This window comes from Papilio machaon, chromosome 27, assembly GCF_912999745.1.
Source record: "Papilio machaon chromosome 27, ilPapMach1.1, whole genome shotgun sequence".
Lineage (NCBI taxonomy): Eukaryota > Metazoa > Arthropoda > Insecta > Lepidoptera > Papilionidae > Papilio > Papilio machaon.
The window spans coordinates 2,828,644-2,850,218 of NC_060012.1; the positions used below are offsets into that span (position 1 = coordinate 2,828,644).

At 32.5% G+C, this 21,575-nt stretch overlaps 1 protein-coding gene across 1 annotated transcript in view; it reads left to right on the forward strand.

Moving 5' to 3' along the window:
* The first annotated feature begins 9,327 nt into the window (after positions 1-9,327).
* Positions 9,328-21,575, forward strand: part of LOC106709430 (irregular chiasm C-roughest protein) — a 60,823-nt gene continuing 48,575 nt past the window's right edge. The window contains exon 1 of the mRNA XM_045684701.1: positions 9,328-9,463. The gene's annotated coding sequence lies outside the window, so the exon portion shown is untranslated. The remainder of the gene's footprint in view (positions 9,464-21,575) is intronic.

Below are 21,575 nucleotides of genomic sequence, written 5' to 3' on the forward strand. Positions count from 1 at the left end.
AATCCTAACTACCAACGTGGAGCAGAGAGAAAGCTAACAATAAACTTGACTGCAAAAATGTACCATGATAAATATTTTAAACTATTCATATTCAATAACAAATAAGAATAACATCACATTGTCGCTTTTGTATTAGATGTCAATCAACATTAAGAAACATAGCGAGTAATGTACGCTGATTTATTAAAAGTTTTACGAAACACATTTCGTTTCTGGTATCACAAACGAGCGTAGGCAGCAATTTGGTAAATAATTCCCTTCCGTGTTTCGTGAAAGGTGCTAAAGCTGTTGTCACGCTGTTGTATGTTTTATAAAAGTAATGTTGATTTTATCAAATTTACGTTTAATTTGCTTCGTTAATTTGGCGCTATCTTACTGATAACAAGAAATCTTTGAGTTAATAGTTTTAAATTGAGTTTAAGGTGATTTATAAACTGCCAGTTTTACTCCGCGACAACTTCTAACTTGATGAAAAATGTTTACAATTCCTACGTATAGAATGCGAACAAGTGATCTTCAATATATAGACTCTTGTATTATTGTTTGGTACAATTACACGCACAAATAACACCGACTGCAACGTAACGTATTCCAAGATTGCAATACATATGAGCTTCTCATATATTTAAAAAAAAAAACTAGTCAGTAAAACTTATTTCTGAATGTAAGAGAGGTATAGGAAAACATTTCTTAATATTTTAAATGTATTAATAAATTAAAAACATGAATCTATTTTCATTAAATTCAAACCAACGCGACTTATATGTATGCAATTATGTTAAGGCGGCAAACGTGCAAGCGGCCACATTATTCGTCGAAATAGTGAAGCCCAGAGACATCCAACGCAATTGCCTACCTTTAATAGACGGAGTAAAGGACGCACAGAGAAAGGATATTTTCTCTTCCTGTACATCCGCTCTCATTTCCAACCTTTACTTATGAAAAATGAGTGAGAAGGGATACATCACTGAATTAAGGTCCTCAGACGAAACGCAGAATCGTTACCAATTCAAGCATGTTTAATTTCTAGTTATAGAGTAATTCAACCAGTCTTTCATTACTTTATTAGCCTGTAATAAGGAATGTTGATTTTCTACCATTCAACTATGCACCTAGTATTACGACTGTATCTATTTACGTTGATATCCAATGGAAGACCTGATTTTAAATATCTTGCGGTGAATGGTGTTTATTCATAGACGGTGCCAATGCGGAAATGTTACTTGATATTTTCAATTCCGCTGTTATATGTCAACGACTTAATTAAGTTATTTTTTTAAGAGAGAAGAATGACAACAATTTATTGAATGTTACTTTAAAGTCTCAAAAAAAAGTTTTTATTTATGAAATACTAGCAGTTGAAAGTGTCTTACTCCTCGGGAAATTAAATAAAAATTCTATTAATAATCATAACCTATGTCATCTGGGATAGTGTAGATTCTCAACAGTGTAATAATTTTTCAATTCGGTTCAGTAGTTTAGGAAGCTATTCAACAAACAATCAAATCTTTACTCTTTATAATTTTAATATTAGTACCAGTTTCTTGTCAATGAATTTTTAATAGTTGAAAATAGAAAATATATTACGCAATTTAAGAGTAATCTTGTTGGAAAAATGATATAATTTTTATATTCATCTTATATCATAAGCTATTATGGTGACGAGAGATATCCATACATAGAAAATCGAATCTAGGATTATAATTATGTTAATTTTAATAAATAAAATTAAACATAAAGTCTAGAAAATACAATCCATATTCTCCGAAACACATTAATTTATTAGAACTATTACTTGAGCCAAATCATGAAAACGAAGTAAGAAAATGGTAGAAGCAATTCCAATTACCTTGATTAGAAAAGTGCGAGCCCAGTAACCCGAGACAGATTGTCTTAAATTCCACCTAATGAAGCCATTTATTCGATAAACGCCCCTCATGTGTGCGACACACGGTTACGTAGAACACCGAACAAAATAAAAAACATTATTCTCACCTCTGAAGATAGACAATACAGACTTTAATTTAGTGCGGTTCTAACACACCTCTCTTGTTTCTTTCAAATTTATACATCTTTCATCGAATTTAAAAGAAATAAAAAATTATAACATCTCTAAACACTTTTATCTGTCTTCTTTTTCTTCTCAGCTACGTGACTATCTATAGAACGTTGTAAATACAGAATTATTTCAAACAGACATGTGTGTCATCAATTTGAAAATTGAAACATTCCAAAATCAATACATTGTCAATAAATGAAATAAATAATTGCTTTATGTAATACCCATTTATGTAAAGTTAAATAAGGGTTAATATATAAAAAAAAGTTTCTTCTCTCTTTTGTTATCTTTATTATCTTTCACTTTTCATCGTTTTTAAAAACATCGTCTTTATTAAAAAGGTTGAGAAGAACTCTAGCAAGATAAATAGTTTTATTGATTTGTTTATGTCGATATGAGAGTTATTATTTTCAGTTCGTCAATCCAAAGACCATTGTGTCCCAACTTATCAATCAAGTATTTATATTTATTTCTTTCTATTCTGAAAACCTCGGTATAATTTATTAGGAGAACTTCTAAAGTCAATTTAGTAATAGCTTAGTAGTATAGTACTAGATTTTTTTAACTCTTCGAGACACGTGGACTTCTAGTTGTCGATTTCCACGGATTTACTCCAAATCTGTCGGCAGTGGAATCTCAAGGTTATGAAGTATTCAAATAAATCATGTAAATATTGTGAGATCATATTTTACATGATTGTAGAAAGAGTGGAAGATACAATAAGTATATTAAAAGATTAAAATTACTTCATTGTCTGTTAATGGTTTTTTTGTACACTAATTTACGAAGAGATAAAACTAGCTGTTGCCTGCGACTCCGTCCACGCGGAGTTAAAAAAAAACTAATTTAGTGGCCTATGTGTTCTTCCAGACTATATTCTATATCTATGCCAAATTTTATCCAAATCCGTTGAGACGTTCTGGAGATACATTGTAACAAACATCCATCCATCCAAACATTCGCAGTTATAATTTTAGTAGGATTAGTATGAGATTTTTGGTATGCTTAACGTTCGATAGGCTGCACAAATTTTGTCGATGAAGATACGATGGCGATCGTCACAAATATTAGTGCTAGGCCCAAAGAAATGAGATACGCTCTCAAATCTGAGTGAATAAAAGCAAATTAAGATTGTATTCAAGGTTCCAGATTAATTAAATAAATTTCGTAAGTGATACTTGAATGTAATGGCGGTGAGTGTTATTCTTGTATAATTACATACGGCTCCTACGGTTGTAGCGGTAACTCAAATAATGCGATTTTTCCGGAGAATCATTTTAGAGTTGTTATATTAAGACTATATTTCAAGTAGGGTTGGCAAGTAGATAAGCAGGCGGATGGCCGTAAAAATTAAGCCGACACAGAAAGGTTTATAAAACCTTGTGTTCCGACCCTACGTGAGCGACCCATAACGGTGAGATGATGATGTTCCGTAAACAAGATATTACAATTTTCTTTGAGTAGTCTTGTTCTAGTACCTTTTTAGCATTCCTTAGCTATTTTATCTTTAACTTACGTCAAATGAAACAGGCCTTCGACTGTCAATGCTGGTCCATTACGATATAATTTTTGTAGTAGCAGAGAAAAAAATATTTTTTCTCAAAAAACGACTTACGTCTTTATACGTCGGGCCCGTTAATAATGTCTGGTTGTAAAGTGCATACTAATTATTTCCACTATTCGTTTGCGGACGATCGTAACTTTAAAATATATCAATGGAAAATACCTACCTCTCTTATTGAACTGAAATTCAAGATTGCACAATTTTTTGCTATTAATGTTTAATACAAAAACACGTTACTTTTTTTTAAATAAGAATACAGGAACACCTTTTATAAACATGATTCGTCATTGAGAACACCGTTACGATGGGTGATTCCCTGGGATTTTTTCCCCTTGGGCCGATTGATTGCTTGGCCGTTCGCCCAAGGAGAAACACTCGTAATAGAAACGACAATACTGACCGACGATCTGTGTAGAAATTGGGGAGCAAGAGACACGAGATGTTGGACTTTAAAAGCGCCAGCTAATGACGTACTACTATTAGGATCTTCAGACTAATTTTCGTCTCCCGTCACTCAATATAGTTAAGACGGTTATAAGCAATCTAACAGTAGAATTAGAGTGTCATTATACCTGTATAAATACCTCTGTTTGGTTAAAGAGAATAAAAGGGATGACAATATTTAAAAATAAATGTGTCAGTGGAGTTCTTCGCTTATTAAAAATCTATTGCCATATAAAAAGTAACCATTCGCATCGGAAACAATTAGTGACCAGCAAACATAACGAAACCAAATAAAATTCCCTAATTACTTGCTCCCAGCACGTAAGCGGTTAGCGTACATCGTTATTTTTAACGACAGCCGTTACAATTTGACATTTACGAGTACGTCGCATTAATGCGGGAAATCGTCGTGTCAAAAATATAACCTCACATTTTAAGTTATCTGAATTAATAAAACCGATCGAAGTTTTCCATCTATCAGCTTAAAGTAGTTCAATTATAGTTGACAATTAGAAATACGTTCCAATCTGTAAATTCTTATATTTCTTGGATAATTCTTTATTATATGTTGTTTGAATACATACTTTTGAAAGACTATGAAATGATAAACTCGAATCGAAAAAACTTAAAAAAATCGACGATATTTAACGAAGCTTAAGATTCGTATTTTTATAAAATTTTAAGTGTCAACGTACACAGTAAATTATTAAATTAATTAGTTATTAAAGGCTTCTTGAATCAACTTAGAACGTTTAGCTAAAATCCTTATGTTGCATACCTCAATATGTAAATCTTATCATATCAAACTTTAAGCCTAATCCCTGTACCTACGCAAAAACGGCCGGGATCTGTTGATACGAGCCCTAGATCTTTCCTATCTTACTTGATTTGCATTGAAACAGAGTAATTCTGCGTTGGAACTTAAATCCCTTCTAAGTGAAGGGGTAAATTCTTAAAGGCCGCGCCTTGCGTCTTGTTTCCTTTGACACGTTTCGAAGCAAGATATGTCGTTGTGCAAGGTTTGTGATAGCATAATATAATTTGTAGGTAGACTAGTTGTCGCTTGCGACATCGTCTGCGCGGAATAAAAAAATAATAATAAGTTGCCTTTGTTTAATCTGTTCGACGCTTTTTCTCCTTTTTAAATTCCAAAAGGTATCTTATCTTAGGATAGGAAGGGGAAATATTCTCTTTCTGTGCGTTCTCTTTTCCATCGATAAAAATAAAGGTAGGCAAAGCATTCATCATCAGCTCACTATAAGTCCCCACTGACAGGCTCGCAGTCTACCCCAAGTTAGAGGTGACTAGGCCATAGTCAACCACGCTAGCCCATTGCGGGTTGACTTCACACATATCTTTGAATTTCTTTTCAGATATATGCAGATTACATCACGATGTTTTCCTTCAACGTAAGAACGTCGGATAAATGTACATATGTAAATCGAAAAACACATTGGTACATAGCGAGATTCGAACCCAGGACCTGCAGATTGCAAGTCAAGTGCTTAACCTGTGAGCTACCGACGCTCCTTCATATCATATTCAAGAAAAATCATACCATTCGGTAAGTGTATTCGGCAAAGCATTTTTGAATGAATATTGCACGTTTGTCAACTAGGAGTAAAACAGAAGAATAAATGCAATTTATTGTTCGCTCTATCTCTTTTTATTTATTTATGCAGTACATCAAATTGAATTAATGGTTTATTGACGAAAAACTGCACCCTAAATCCTTACAATACACTAATACTTATTACGATAATATATGAAACACTATAATCTATATATATATACTAGCTGTCGCCCGCGACTCCGTCCGCGCGCAGTTAAAAAATGGGGGGGGGGGGGTTATGAAAAATAGATGTTGCCCGATTCTCAGACCTACTGAATATGCTCACAAAATTTCATGAGAATCGGTCAAGCCGTTTCGGAGGAGTATGGCAACGAAAACTGTGACACGAGAATTTTATATATTAGAAAAGAAAGTCGTGTTAGTTACACTATTTATAACTCAAGAACGGTCGAACTGATATAACAGAAAATTTATGGGAGGTAGCTTAGAACTAGGAGACGAACATAGGAACTTTATTATTTGGTGTGCATTTTTTTTATTCCGCGCGGACGGAGTTGCGGGTAAAAGGTAGTTTAAAATAAAAATATAAATTAATCTATACAATACAAAGGATACAGTTACTTACTCGGTAGCGTATGTATCTAGTAACTGCGCTTTGATTTTTTTCTTATCGCTGCCTTTTCTCAGACTATCTTCTCGGAGTGTATATGCATTAAATAATCTCACTCTGTACGTCACATTTTTATCTCTCTCATATAATAAAATGTAAATAAAATAACGCGGCCTTGAAACCTTATCTAATTCATTCGTGATTCCAAACTTATAACTAAATCTTGTACAAGAGCTAGTTAATAAAAGAAACAGGTACAATGTATTATATATTCAAATAGATTGAGAATCGAGATAAATTCGCGTGACATAGAACATTCCGATTTGCATCCAACGCGCCACCTCTATTGGTTACTCTGAACCGCACTGAGAATTTCAAGTTTAGTAATAACACCGCTACGAACACCGACTTTCAAATTTAAAATTCACCTGCTAAACTACAAGAGACTTCAAATATAAGTTGTTACAAAGTTTTAAATAAAAATGCAATATTGTAAAACTCCACGATAACTATGTATGTTAAAAATAGTAACGTTAAAATATTTAACTTTCCTGTTTAAAAAAAAATTAAAGCGTCTAAAAGGAGTCTAGGAAATTATCAAACATGTTTGACAGAATTTATTTGATCAAGCTATTCATCAAACATAAAAAATAAACTATCGTTTACATTGGTAGATCCCGCAACAACAATATTTGTTGGGTGCACGAATTGACCGGGTCGACCGGTGCAATACCACGACTACACAAGAAGACAGGCGTGAAGTGGAAGCAATTCCGCGTTTCGTGTGGACCGGAGGCCTAATTTTAGTCCTCTTTCCCTTCCCACTCTTTTCTTATTAGGAAAGGATGGGAAGGGGAAGTGGATTTGGCGGAGGAGGGGACGCATAGGAAAAGAGAAATATCCTCTTTCTGTGCGTCCTCTTCTCCGTTGATTAAAGGTAGGCAGCGCATCTGCATTTGCGGATGTTTATGGGCAACGGTCGCCTCGCTATTGCGGCGAATCCAGGTGGCCGTTTGCTTGTTTGCCACCTTATGATATAAAAAAAAAACTAAAATGCTAGTTAATGCTTGTAAAATAAACTAGATGAACTATTTGATTACTAGACTTAATAATTATTATCATAACTGCAGGACAAAAAAGTTAAGTAAACATAGTGTTGTCGCCCTCATTTCCGTTGTATCCAAAATGCTTGGGTATTGCAGAAACCAATGGATACGGTTGCTTTATTGATTGTGTTTATATAAACAGATGTTAGAATGGATGTCACACACTTGGATTCTTGACAAGTATAGTGATCACACCTCTCTTATAATCCATATGATGCGTTATTATTATAATTATAGTCCAGTGTAGTTTAACAGCGGTAGATTAAAATAGGTAAAAGGAAAGATTATAGACGACCTTTTCTAAAATCAAAACTTGGACATTTGAAGGTAGTATCAAAATAAACAAAATCTTTCATAATAATAACAGCGTATATTTAATGTTAACTTCAACTCGGGAATAAATAACCAGAATAAATTTTTACAACAACCACATTTAAGTAAATTAAAGGTCAAAAGATGAAACATTTAATAACAATGTTATCTACATACATATTAATAAAATTGGAGTGTCTATATGTAACATCGAAAATAAAATCGTATATCGTTCACTTTTGTATTCGCATAGCTGATAACGAAAAAAAAAACTTTTAAAATTAAAAAAAAACAACATGTTCGTCTGTCTATTTCGGGTAATCTCTATAAAGGCTGGACCGATTTTAACGGGACGTAGACAGGAAGGTAGGTGAAGAACGCAGGTTATAGACTCCTTTTTTGTTTTATTCTTAGCTGACGAAGTCGCGGGCGACCGCTAGTTATTGATGCAGCTGATTGTATTTTAATTGAACACCTTTTATTATGTCGAATTAATCAAAACAAAACCTAAAACAAGCCAATAGGAAGTTGTACATGTTATGTCCAACCTTAAGACAACTCTGCAATTGAAAATATAGCCTCCGAGTAACAGTTTCAAATGTTTTATTCAACATTAATCCAGTTCAGCTTAGACTATCAACAAAAATATTAAAAGTCTCAAATCGACACAAAAATCTACCAAAACTCCGACCTATATACAAGTGATTTTTTTTACTTCCTTTGACGTAATTTAAAAAAAAACTTATAAAAACTTTTTACTATCACTTAAATATCTAATTCACGCACACATTGATAAACGACGCCTCTACCTTGTTTTCGAAGCTCTGCAGTGGCGTGCGAGCGAGACAAGTATATGAAGCTTTCGTCTACACGAGTGGAATGGAAACATTATTGCACCGGTAGTAAGGAGTGAAAGAGATCAATAATGAGAGGCACGAGGAGTTGAAAAGGGATTTCAGATTAAGGTCGTTGTCGAGTCAAAGAGCAAACAGTATTGTAACATTGTATTAGGTATATAATTGAGTTGATAAAGCAATCAACCATTTAAGCAATGAGAGAATTTTATCTTCTAATTAGATTAATGGCTAATTAAAATATTATCTTTTGTCACCACAAAAGAGATTAATTTAACAAGACAGAATTTGGTTTTGCACGCTTTAAAACTTCTTTATTACTTTCTAAATTAATTATGAAAGGTACGATATTTTTTTTATTTATAACATCTGTACTATATATCATTATATAGTTTAAACAGTTAGTAATTGAAATCAACTGAAAATTAATGAGACAGTAACATTGTAATCACCTGGAAAATATTTTAACTGAAAATTACAAATACTTTGAAACTTTCAGTGCCACTGACTAACCTTCTTGGTTAACTTAAATATGTGATTATTTTAGCGGCACTTAAAATATTAAATTTTATATTGTGATTTGTTGGAATTAAAACATTCTACCTAATACACCGTCTACGCCTGTTTGGTGTATGTTAAAAGTCTGTCCGGGCGAGCGGAGCTTCCATACACCCTCAGTACCGGCTGGGCGCGAGACGTAACAGTGTGTATGTACTCTGACTCGCGAGACGCGTTAAATTACGCGGTATTTTAATATTATTCGTACATTAAAATAATTTAATTAAATAAATATAGAGTGAGTTAATAGACCATTTTAATTGACTATTTGTGGTAGAATTTTTTAATTTATAAATTAAGTGGTATAAAGTGTTGTTTTAAGATATTTTCGGATTTAAGATTGTGTGTTTAGTGAATAACAGCGAGATTGTTTTTTTCTAAAGGTTAGTGTATATTTTATTCCTTAATTAAATTTAGAAATAGTTTTTATAGGAATAGGAATTCATAATTATTTATATATTTAATTTAATTATTTGAACCAAAATTAATATTTTTAATTTATAATTTTTGAATATACAGATATCGAATACGGAAAAATGCTTACATGTTTGATAGCAAGTACTCATCAAATTCCATCAAACAAATATTTTTATAATCATGTTCACCGCTATATTGTTTACAATAAATTTTTTAAAATTATTTTTGTTGCAAAATAATAACAATATTAAAAAAAATTAACACAATATTAGCATTTTTTATATAGAATAAAAATTCTGGATAATAAGGATACATAAGTGATAAATGAGAGGATTTTAGAACTAAAAGTAATCTTATTTCTTACTAATATTATAAAATATAATACGCTGAAATTTGGCCGGGTCATAGTCGCCTAATTATTATTTTTTTAATTCTGCTTGGACTAAGCTAGATTAGAAATACACATTTATTTAGTTTTTTTCTCTTGTTCAGTTTGAAGTATTGATGAATTGAATGAAAAAGGATTTAAATAAGTGGAGAATTATTTCGATGACAGCTGACAGAGAATTATGGAAGAGTAGCGTGCTGACCCAAGTAAAGGAAAGGTCAGGAAGTTTTATGTTTTGTGTGATGGATAAATTGTATCAAGGAGTCTCTCTTATTGCTTTGCCTATACTTGCTGCATCGACTTAGGGCCTAAACAAATAGGACCTCGTTTCTATTCCACGCTTGAAAAAATAAATAAGTGAATAGAAAACTTTTAGAATTTTAAAGAATTTTAACGTAGTTTGCAGTTTGTCTTTTTTTGTTTAGTTTAAGATGTACTTAATTATAGATATTGTTGACCCTGAGTTGTATATGTTCTACGTGTGTTTGAAATCTTCAAAACTCAGGGACCGTTTGTTCGAGTCACGTAGCAAAATTATCTTTCAGCGGAGTAATTTGTGAGTTGACTGACATACAGAGGAAAAGTCGGGCGTGACGTGTGGATCTAATGCAGGCTATTGTGGCGGTAATTGTGTTTGGGAAAAGGGTGAAAATTGCTGTCGTTTTGCAGGTCAATGGTACCCACTTATCACATTACCTATACCACTGTTGCTTGTTACGATTTTTATTTCTTAAGAATTATTTTGCTCATGATTTTGAACTTTAAAGTTTATTAATGGGATCCCTTACCATGGGTTTTCACTGTTGTAATCAGAGAAAATATTTTTGGTTAGTGTTTCGGTTGTGGAAACCTACACTATTTAACTTTTATCCTAATCAATGAAATTCCATTACGAATTATATTTTCTTAATAAATTTTTTCGATACGATTTTGTAGATACGTTTTTGTTTCTTCATTTCATGGTTCCATTTTTAAAAATAATAGATCGTTTATATTATCTTGTATTTGTTCATTTATATCATCACTAGTTGTCGCCTGCGACTCCAACCGCGCGGAATTAAAAAAAAACTTAACAAGTAGCCTATGTGTTGTTCCAAAATATGTTCTACATCTGTGCCAAAATTCATCAAGATTCATTGAGTCGTTCTGAAGATACCTTCGAACAAACATCCATTAAAACATTGGCATCTATATATATAAAAGAAAGTCGTGTTAGTTACACCACTTATAACTCAAGAACGGCTGAATCGATTTGACTGAAAATTGGTGGGCAGATAGCTTAGAACCAGGAATAGGACATAGGATAAATTTTACCCCGTTTTCTATTATAATTTTTTATTTCGCGCGGACGGAGTCGCGGGTAAAAGCTAGTTTATAATATTAGTAAGATTATCGCATGCCCTTTATTAACACGTTCCAACATAAAACACTGAATACCTTCAATAAAGTATCATGTAAATTCACACACCATTTAATTCACGGTCCAAACTTTTAGGTACAAGCTTAATTTTGGTAGAAATCGAAGGTAATATCAGACGCTTTTATTATCTCAGGTAATTCCAGGCTGGTTGTTAGTTGAATCCCGGTACCTTCGGCACAAAAATAAACAACAGTAGCCACCGCACCTGTTGGTCAATTATCCCAAGTCATGGCCTCTCTGGGAAACTCGTTTTAACTTTGATTATTCGCTGCTACTATTGTATCAAAACTCACTCGATGACACGTCAATTGAAGATTTTAATGTCACAATATTTAAATAGTAAACTGAAAACAAAGTAGTAACTACAACTTTCTTTTCGAATAATAATGCGATAGAATTCGTTTATTTAAACACTTAATTTCAGGAACTCATAATGGTTTTTACTAAAATAATATTTTACTTTCGACATAATCATGGATAAAAAAGGTTATAGTTAATTCACCGTAGTCCAGATACATATTTCTTGCATCACCGACATTAATAGTTTAACGTAAATTAGAAATGTCTAACCACTCTTTTAGATTTTAATGTTGACAAATGCATTGTTTTATTAAGTACTAGCTGTCGCCCAAGAATCTGTCCGCACGGAATTAAAAAAAAACGTAATAAGTAGCCTATGTGTTTTTCCAGATTATGTTCTACATCTGTGCCAAATTTCATCAAGATCCGTTGAGCCGTTCTGGAGATACCTTCAAACAAACATTCATCCATATAAACTTTAGCATTTATAATATTAATAAGATTGAATGTAATTGCACAGGTTTACAAATTACTTAATTCCAACGATTTAAACAAAAAAAAAAAAAACACAGTGATCGAGTTAATATCATAATTACAAGAGCAGTGAGAATCGAGTGAGAACTCATGTTAGGGCTTTCTTTACGAAAGTCACATCAAAGGTTATTTTTTGTTGCTTCGAGATCTGTGTCGGGCATCCTTGTTATTTTTATAGTAAGAGTTCTCAAGTTTCAATTGTAGCCTCATTCATAGAATCGGGTATTGGAGATTGTCAAATTAAAATAAAAGAAAAATTGTCTCGATACAACCTTCTATATTGCTAAGAGACCAAGATTTTTCATTGCTTCCAATTTTCAGTAGACTATTGTCTTTATACAAACGAAAAGAATTCAGGTCAAAGGTATACAGTATGAAGTATTTTCACTTGATGTAGGACATCTCAAAGAAATCTTTCAATTTCAAATCGAAACGAGACTTGCAAGTTTTTGTAATATCGATTAAACGCTTTAATTTTGCGCTTTGTTATTGAAAAAAAAACTACGTTTTGTACTTTCGAGATTTTAAATTTCATTAAATTCAATTGCATTATCAAAGTTTTAACTTTAAAATAAAAAATGTTTATATAAAAAATACAGCATATTAATAGGCAAAGTTTTGAATTAATATCCATTTAACCTGTACCTATGCATTTTGAATTAATCATATTTGTACGCACTAATCTCAGTTACTAAATATTGAATTGGGAAAAATCTTTTTCACTTTGATAGTCCAACAACTAATAAAGGTTTTAGGCTATATAACATTAAGTTATCACGCTTAGAAGCCAAGCAAAAATTAAAACTTAACATGCCGTATAAACACTGAGGCTAAGGTACTTACGAGTAAGTAATATCGTAGTTTTCTTATCCATAATACGTCAACAGGTTTATTAAAATGATTAAGTATCACGGAAATCGCCTTCATGAAGCGATTGTTAAGTTAAAACTCAATCTGGTATACGCTATTGTTTCCACTGGTGCGGTTTTTATTCGTTTCGCTAAACCGACTGTGTCCCTTATCAGGAATTAATACGTTGTTCGGATTTACGTTGAAATCTTACCGACCTAATTCTTTGTTGCTGAGAAATGGCTCATTTAATACATGTTTATTATAGTAGCTTAGTGGTTTGAGATACGGAGTTGAATTTCTATTTGTATGTTAGTTTATTCTAGTTATTAATATTGTAAGGAGGAAAGTTTTTATATTTGAATCGAATAAACTCAAAGACTACTTAGTTTAAAAAAAAATCTTTTAACATAAGAATGCTATTTATTCCTAAAGTAAACTAAATTATATTTTTATATTGATATTAATTAGATGCTTTATAAAATAAATGTGTTTTTCGATTCGTAATCTTTGGAATTTTTTGAACGTATGTTTTTAACAAATGATCAGTTAAAACTGAATTTGTTCAAATAAAATCGCGATTATAATGGTAAAAAAAACTTTGTTTCTTTTTTTGGCATAGAGTATATTAACACGTTAACTGCGGATTGAGGCAGAACAGGCCCAAAGCGTGACTTCTCGCTGGTGCGGCAGTCAAAATCGGGTTGTTTCGCTCTGTGCGGGAGGCTACTAGATCAGTATTTCTATGAGTACGACAGAGTCAAATATATAGAAATGTTTCTCTTGCGATATCTAGCCCAATGGCGTAATTAGATAAAAATGAGGTCCTACAGGCCCCAAACGCACTGAAAAGAAATTAATTACGCCTAGTGCGGATTGAGGTCAAATCTATCTCAAAATTTGTAGGCCTCATGGCCGCACTGCACGAAGCGCGGGCGGCGAGGGCGCCGCGCATCCTAGCTTAGTGTTGTGAAAAGTTTCGATAACGTTTCGAGTTTCGAGGACGTTTTGGCAGGATTTATTAAAGATTGAGCGTAGAACTTTATTTTAAAATCCTTAACGTTTTAAACCAATAATACCAAATAAGTCAGATGAAGTACTCATCTGACTTATTTGAAAATGTTTATTGGAGTTATGAGAAACTATGTTGACCTCGGTAAAAATTTTACTTATACCATACAAAACCTAAATTACTGCAACTTTGAATTTTAAGGGGGTGGCCTATGTCTATTATGAACCAAAAGTGCATAAATCGGACACAGAATGTATTTACGAGCCAGAAACACAACACTAATAGCCAAGCTACTATTAACTAATTCTACTTAAATAGCACGATTAATACGTCTTATACTTAATATAATATTCGCACGCACGCACGCACGCACATTCACCACTAACAATACTCAATTATCATCATTATTTTGTTTTGCACATGGGTGTTGCCTTAAAATGTGTGCTCAGTTGTGGATTATTCTTCACTGTTATTTTAAGCAAGTCACAGTTCCATTCGAAGTTTAATCCATAGTGGCAATTTTTACCATTGTGTGCTGATCATCGTTTTTGTACAGAGAACGTTGAATGTTTTTGCTGATTATTCGCTGAGACGAGAGCAAAAGCTTGCTCTCGTCACACCATGACTAAAATCCAATATTTCAATAACAAAAATCCCCTTTGCAATTTTGCCCTTTTTTAAGTGTGGATTGTTTTGCTAATGCTGCAGCATGGGACTTGATGTACCTATTACTCATATATTTTAATGTTATATTTATATTTCTGGTTTACAATTCCAGATTCCTTAATAGTAGGAAGTCTTATCTTCTTTTGGAAAGTTCGAGTTGTTTCTTCGGTGGCCACGGCTGCTATACTGAAATTAGTAAGACTAGGTACATACATACATACACACAAACAGACACACACTCTCACATATGTACTACGCGGTAACGTAAACGCAAACAAGACATATATTAGTATGTTATGCTACTAGGTAGCAAAGTTGATTATTGCGTGAAAGGTGGCATTGTTCAAAGGCGACCTCTACAAGAAAACCGAGCGACCAACAATCATCATGCTCCCTCATACGATGTTTTTCAACACACTTGTGAGTAAAAAAAAAGAAGTAAACGCAAAAACACTTACGAAATCCAAAATAAACAACAAAACTCAAATTAAAAAAAAAGGAAATTTCCTTTCCTTTCAGGTATAGTAAAATAACTACGCGCTAGGGCATAATTTGTACCATATATGCCTAAAATCGATGAACGGATAAGTACACGCACAGACAAAGCCACGCACACACACACACAAACACACACGCAGACACACGCGCACGCACAAACACACACACACACACACGCACGCACACACACACACAAGAGATCTAAAATATATATTTTATTTCAAGATTTCCTATCGGCAGATGTGCTGATAATTTGTTCCAAAGAGGTGGTCAAAGAAAGCGCTGCGTAGGTTGCTACGAAAAATTAAGAGTGACATTGAATGGCACGCAAGCTGCTAAGAAAACTAAAAAAATTGTGACTTTTTGTGTCCAGTGTGACAAATCTTTTTGTTTACCATGTTTTAATGAAAAACATTTTCAGTGATTAATACTCAATAAACATTTATCGTAACTACGACTCTCTTTTAATCCCATCACTAGTCGATGCATTAATTGACCTTCCTTTCAGTGCGATTTGAGGCAGAACCGATGACAAATTTTTAATTTTACTTTATTCATTAAAGAAACGTCCTAACTCCAGGCGAAGCTAGATTCATATTATGCACATATTTAAGTTCATAATAGTGAAGTTTCAAGCAAATATCGTCTAATTTGGATTTTTTAAAAATGTTTTTCGAAAACATAATTTTGTGAGGCAGGAGAGGCCTCAATAGCACTGGAAAAAAGTTCAACTTTGCCACGAACAGACCTCAAACGCACTGGCTGAAAGTTCCGCCAAAATGGCCTCGCAGCTAACGTGTTAAGTTTAATATTTTGTAGCATAATCTGTTTTATAGAAGTTTTTAAACAATGGTAACATACAGTTACAAGATGATATCGCTGTAAAATGATATGTTATTATGAACGGAAAGTCTAGATTCTGTTGAATTACTAGAATATTAAATTTCATATTCGTGATTAATCTCTGTAATGTAATATTGTTTAGATTATTATAATAAGCATTGTATAAGGTAACTGGTTGTTATTGTATTGGGCGTGCGTTTCCATTATCACAAAACATGCATAAAACATGTCCGTTTCGTTGTTTTAGAACATATAAAAAAAGACCTAGCAATACGATGCGTGAAAACATAGTCAAACTTTTAACAAAGCTGTAAGCTTCACAAATGTGTTTTACAACTTTTCGTCCATCGATCACGTAATATTTTAGTAACTTATGACCCCTTACTGGTGATATGTTGTGAGACTTTGAGTACCCTTTACTGAGGTTTGACTACCCTTTACTCCTATACCTAAAACATATGTATTTTTGTTATAAAAAAGTAATATTAAAATTTTTAAAATAATTTATTTACTATATTTTTCAGTTAGAGAATAAATTCACGTGATATTTTACGACTTCGTGATGTTTTGTGATGTTTTTCGGAACCATTTCGAGCCTCAAGCGATTATTGGATGATCCTATATGTGTTCCAATGGAAATTGGGAAAGATTTTTTTGCTATTAAAATCTGTTAGGCGTCGTTTCTTTCATATAATGTTGAATACACAACAAACTACTTCATGTTTTACAAAACACAATAGAATTAGTAAGCTTTTTTGTAAGAGTCAGATTAAAATGAGAAATTTCAGTCGTGGAAAATGAGGAGCAAACTCATTTCGTCTTAACAATGCGCATACGTAGTTACCTTCGTATTGTCCACAAGTAAATAAATATGACGAAATGGCCCCTATTGTGACCTGTTTTGTTTCCAGTAGATCATGTTCAAAGAGCTCCTTTTTAGTTTATTTACTTCGGTTGTATGTTTAGGACTGTTTCTTTCACTTAGAAAGAAAACTTTGTTATACGCAATGTCCCTTACATATTTTTCCTGCTTTTACTGCGACCGTAAGGCTTAAGGCTTTACAATAATTTGTTTACTTTTTAAATATTTCTTCTTGCTTCATTTCCTTATTTAGTTAATTTTGGAGGTTTTTATTTTGTCGCTGATTCAAGCGAACAGAACGCCTTTTTAATTAATAAATTGACTCGTTAGTGTTTTATTTGTAAAAAAGTTGCGAGTTTTTTTTTAATTCGTTATTTACTTTGGTTATCTTCGGTGTGTAAAATAATAATGGCCACATTAAGTGATTTTTTTCTGGTAGTTAAACAAATTTGTGTTTTTGTTTACTTGAAACGAGCAAGCTTAAAAACTATTGAACCGATGTCAAAAAATAATTCGCCATTACAACTATGCTTTTTCTTCAATAATATTAAAACGAAAAAAAAGATACGTGTTAAGGTACTTCTCACGAATAAACTCAAAAACTATTGAACTGATTTTAAAGAATAATTCGCCACTACAACTAAGTATGCTATTTCCACAATAACAAAAAAAAAGATTCGTGTTTTTAAACTTTTCACGAGTAAACTTAAAAACTACTCAACCGATTTAAAAATTCTTACACCATTATAATACTACACTGTTCTTGAGTAACATAGACTGTGATAAAGAGATGTCAGACAACTACAAATATTTATTAATTGCAATATATTTAATATTAATAACAATATGTTTTAAAATTCAAATGTAGAAATAAAACAAAACCAGAATGCGTCTAATGTAAGCTAAAGTTAGCGAGCGACGGCTGCAAAGCGTTTTTCATTTAAAGCTATGCCAAGACTATTTAGGAAGATTTTTAATGCATCTTGTAGTCGAGCCGTTGTGAAATGCGGTCACCGGGGAGGCGCCTCGACTGAGCTGTGGAAATGTCGCGCCCACGCGATCAACGGTTATTTACATTTTGGGGATCCGCATACGTATGGTTCCTCATAAAACACTTTCAAATGTTTTTTGTCTAGACTGGAACAGCAAAAAAGGATGGTGGTTGATATACAGTATATTTTTTATTAAGTTAAAATCGCGAGCTTACTAAGCGTGTAAAGAGAGATACATTTCTATAAATAATACAAAAAACTAAATTATTGGCATAAGTTTGGTAATGAAAATGTTTTTAGTGAAGACATGCTGAAGCGGATATGATTACCAATTATCACGTAGTCTAATTTAACAACGGTACTAAAACAGTGTTGGATAGATAGGTTTTTTGATCCGAGACTAATGAAAAATTAATTAAAAATATCAGATATTTTCTCTATCTTTATATTTTTAGATAGACTTTTGGGATTATAATGTTTTCTAATTTGGTGTATGACCTCATTTTCACCAACTGAACCCCACCACCAAGTAGATCTAATCAATTTCCGTAACATAATAATAGAAATTGCGGTTTAGAAATTTCGTAGTATCATTGTAACTGATTAAAGCGTGTTATTTTAATGAAGACTGAGATAACGTTATAAAGTGAAATTTTTCTTTCTACCCACTATGATTAGAAAGTGATATCATATTAGTTTAAATTGAAAATTACTTACAGTCATCGTAATTATCTATTTGGTAATTTTATGGAAATTTTTTTTTATATAAAAGAAGGGGGCAAACGAGCAGCGGGAACACCAAGGTGTTCATCGACACCCATGGACATCTGCAATACCAGAGGAATCGCAGATGCGTTGCCGGCCTTTGAGATGGTGATACGCTCGGTTCTTGAAGGACTCTAAGTCGTACTGTACGTAATTTATAATTGAATAAAGATTTTATTTTCATTGTCTATTTTGTATATTTAGTTAGGTTGAAATATTTGAAAGTTATATTCAATTGGTGTGAGAAACCAAATAAATACCGTGTAATCAAATATATTTTGCATCCTTCAAAAACTACAAAATACATCTAACATAAAAGATAAGTAATTTTTATAAAACTCGTAGGCAATTTTACATTAAAAAAACAAAATTCCAAAACCATAGAAACGAATGATTTATGCGAGCAATAAAAATACCACGTAAATTCATAATAATGGTTTAAATTTTTCATCCATCTATTTCGCCCACACATTCTCTGGCCTAAATGTATTTGTGACTCAGTCTGGCAATTATAGGGACAAAGAATGCATTAGATGTGTACAGATAAGTAATTGTACAAATAAAAGGTGTGAAAAAGTCAACCCGGACCACTACTGTCAAATACTTCCGTGAATACCAGGTACAAGAAACATGTATTTTTTTTCTACAACGTATTGTGTTGTTAAAGTTATTTGATAAGCTTTTCGAATATTAGTTAAGTTTTTCAACATTACTATACAGCTGTAAATTTCCTATTTACAAAAAACTAAAAAATATTATTTTATGGATCTTTATGGATCTTGCCTTAAACTTGTTTGTTTTAAACCAGATGGCGCAATTCTAAATTCAAATTTAATGTATTATGAATCCCATAAAAGTGTGCTTATTAATCTTACTAATATTATAAATGCAAATGTTTGGATGGATGGATGGAAGTTTGTTTGAAGTTATCTTTGGAACGGTTCAATGGATCTTGATGAAATTTGGCACAGATGTAGAATATAGTCTGAAAGAACACATAGGCTACTTGGTAAGTTATTTTCAATTCCACGCGGATGGAGTCGCGTACGACAGCTTGTTTATAAATATTGGCAAGATTCACCTCAAAAGAAACTTAAAATTTGCATAAGTAATAAGTTAGATAAACATATCATAAGATATTGTACAATATATGTAACAACATTTTAAATACATCTGAAAATATAATTGTTATCAAGTTTTCATTAAATTAAAAGAAAACACATTTGTGATTCAGTTTATTTGAAGAGTCGACCTGTCTGCATGTAATACATTAAGGAATTCATCTTTTAACATTCATAGAGATTCTAAGAAACATTCGTAGACTGTGTTTTCCTGGTAGGTTAATGCATGATCAAAGCTTAGTTCATTACAGTAATTCCATGGACGCTATTACGTAATTAAATTGTGTACTAGATTTCATTTCTTGACTTCTCTTAAGACGGCCATCCTATTCAAAGACGGGCTAGGAACACAAAATGTAATCTTTTCATTCGGTTAGTATAGAGACCATTACTTTATTCCATTAGTACCTAAGTAATGTTAGTTCTGAACTCATAGCAGAGAAGTTAGCAAATATTGGTATAGTCATTTAACTAACACGCATAGCTAAGTTCAATTGAACGTCTTTTTTTATTACGCGCTAAGAATATGACTTCTGAAAGGCAAGCAAAAGTAATCAATGAAAGAGTCTAAGTCAAGGAAGTACTTTTAGAATTACATCTCTCACGGCATCTATGTACGTTTTCTGACGATGTAATATACTCTATGACACTCTGCAGAAGACAACGAATTGATTGACAACTCAGTCGTCAAAATAAGTTCAGTCATTTAGGCTATAATCGGTCACAACGGAATTTACATACAAAAAAAGAAACATACATACGGATGAAAAACATTACCCTCTTTGTCAGTCAGGTACAAAAAAAAGCATTAAGTTAGTTAAGAAAAGAAAATAATGTTTTATTAAAACTTCAACTATGTACCTTCTTCAAATACGGCTAATAAAAATAATAAAAACTTTTTTAGTAGGTTGTGTATAATGTTTATTGTATTAATTCAATAAAAAATTAAACGGACTCCGTAATAATGTCAAGATATCATATTAGACACATAAAACTCCGGCAAACGCCCCTAAGATTGTAGATAGTGCCCGTAAACTTATATAAACCCGTCCTATCTCAATTCAATTATACCTATAATATATTATCTAACGATAAGGCAAATACGGGCCCGCAAAATAGTAAAAAAAAGCACTAAAAAAGGCCGATCTGATAGTTTTAAGGAAAACTTTGACATTTATTGCCAGTATAAATGACGTACGGTTGTAACCAGCATTTTGTAGCGAACGTACGAGGTATAAAAAAATATATATGTACATACATAAATACTTATATAGCATACAATTTATGATACGAACAGTTTTGCGGTTCGGGAAATAGATTTCATAGTTAGCACGGGTAAAGGTCGGAATGATGTTATTTGCTTAAAACTTTACCTGGACCATGTTAAGTTAGTTACTTTTAAATCCTTAGTGTTTAATAGTAACTTAGCTAAGTGCAACAATGTATATTGCAGTGTAAACACCTCATAACGTCACTCAAAGTAACGTCAGAGTTTGGTTGGTTTACCTTGTTTTCCATACACTCCATATAACACGCACACTCTACTTAACGTCGAAAATCGCTTTTGTTTTGTATTATCTAGCACGAGTTTTCTACGACTGACATAATGAGGATTAGAATCGTAGAGGGAATAATTGTTTTTTTTTACGACGACTTTCGTTAAATTGTCATAGGCGACAGTACCTTATGCTTTCACACTTTCGAACTGTAAACATGGTGAGATGACGAAATTCAACGTATATTGTCAAAAACGTTGTATTAAACATGCTGCAGAAGCGGAAGAAAAGTATAACTTTTCTCGCGCATCTATTTCAGTAATAACTTGTTG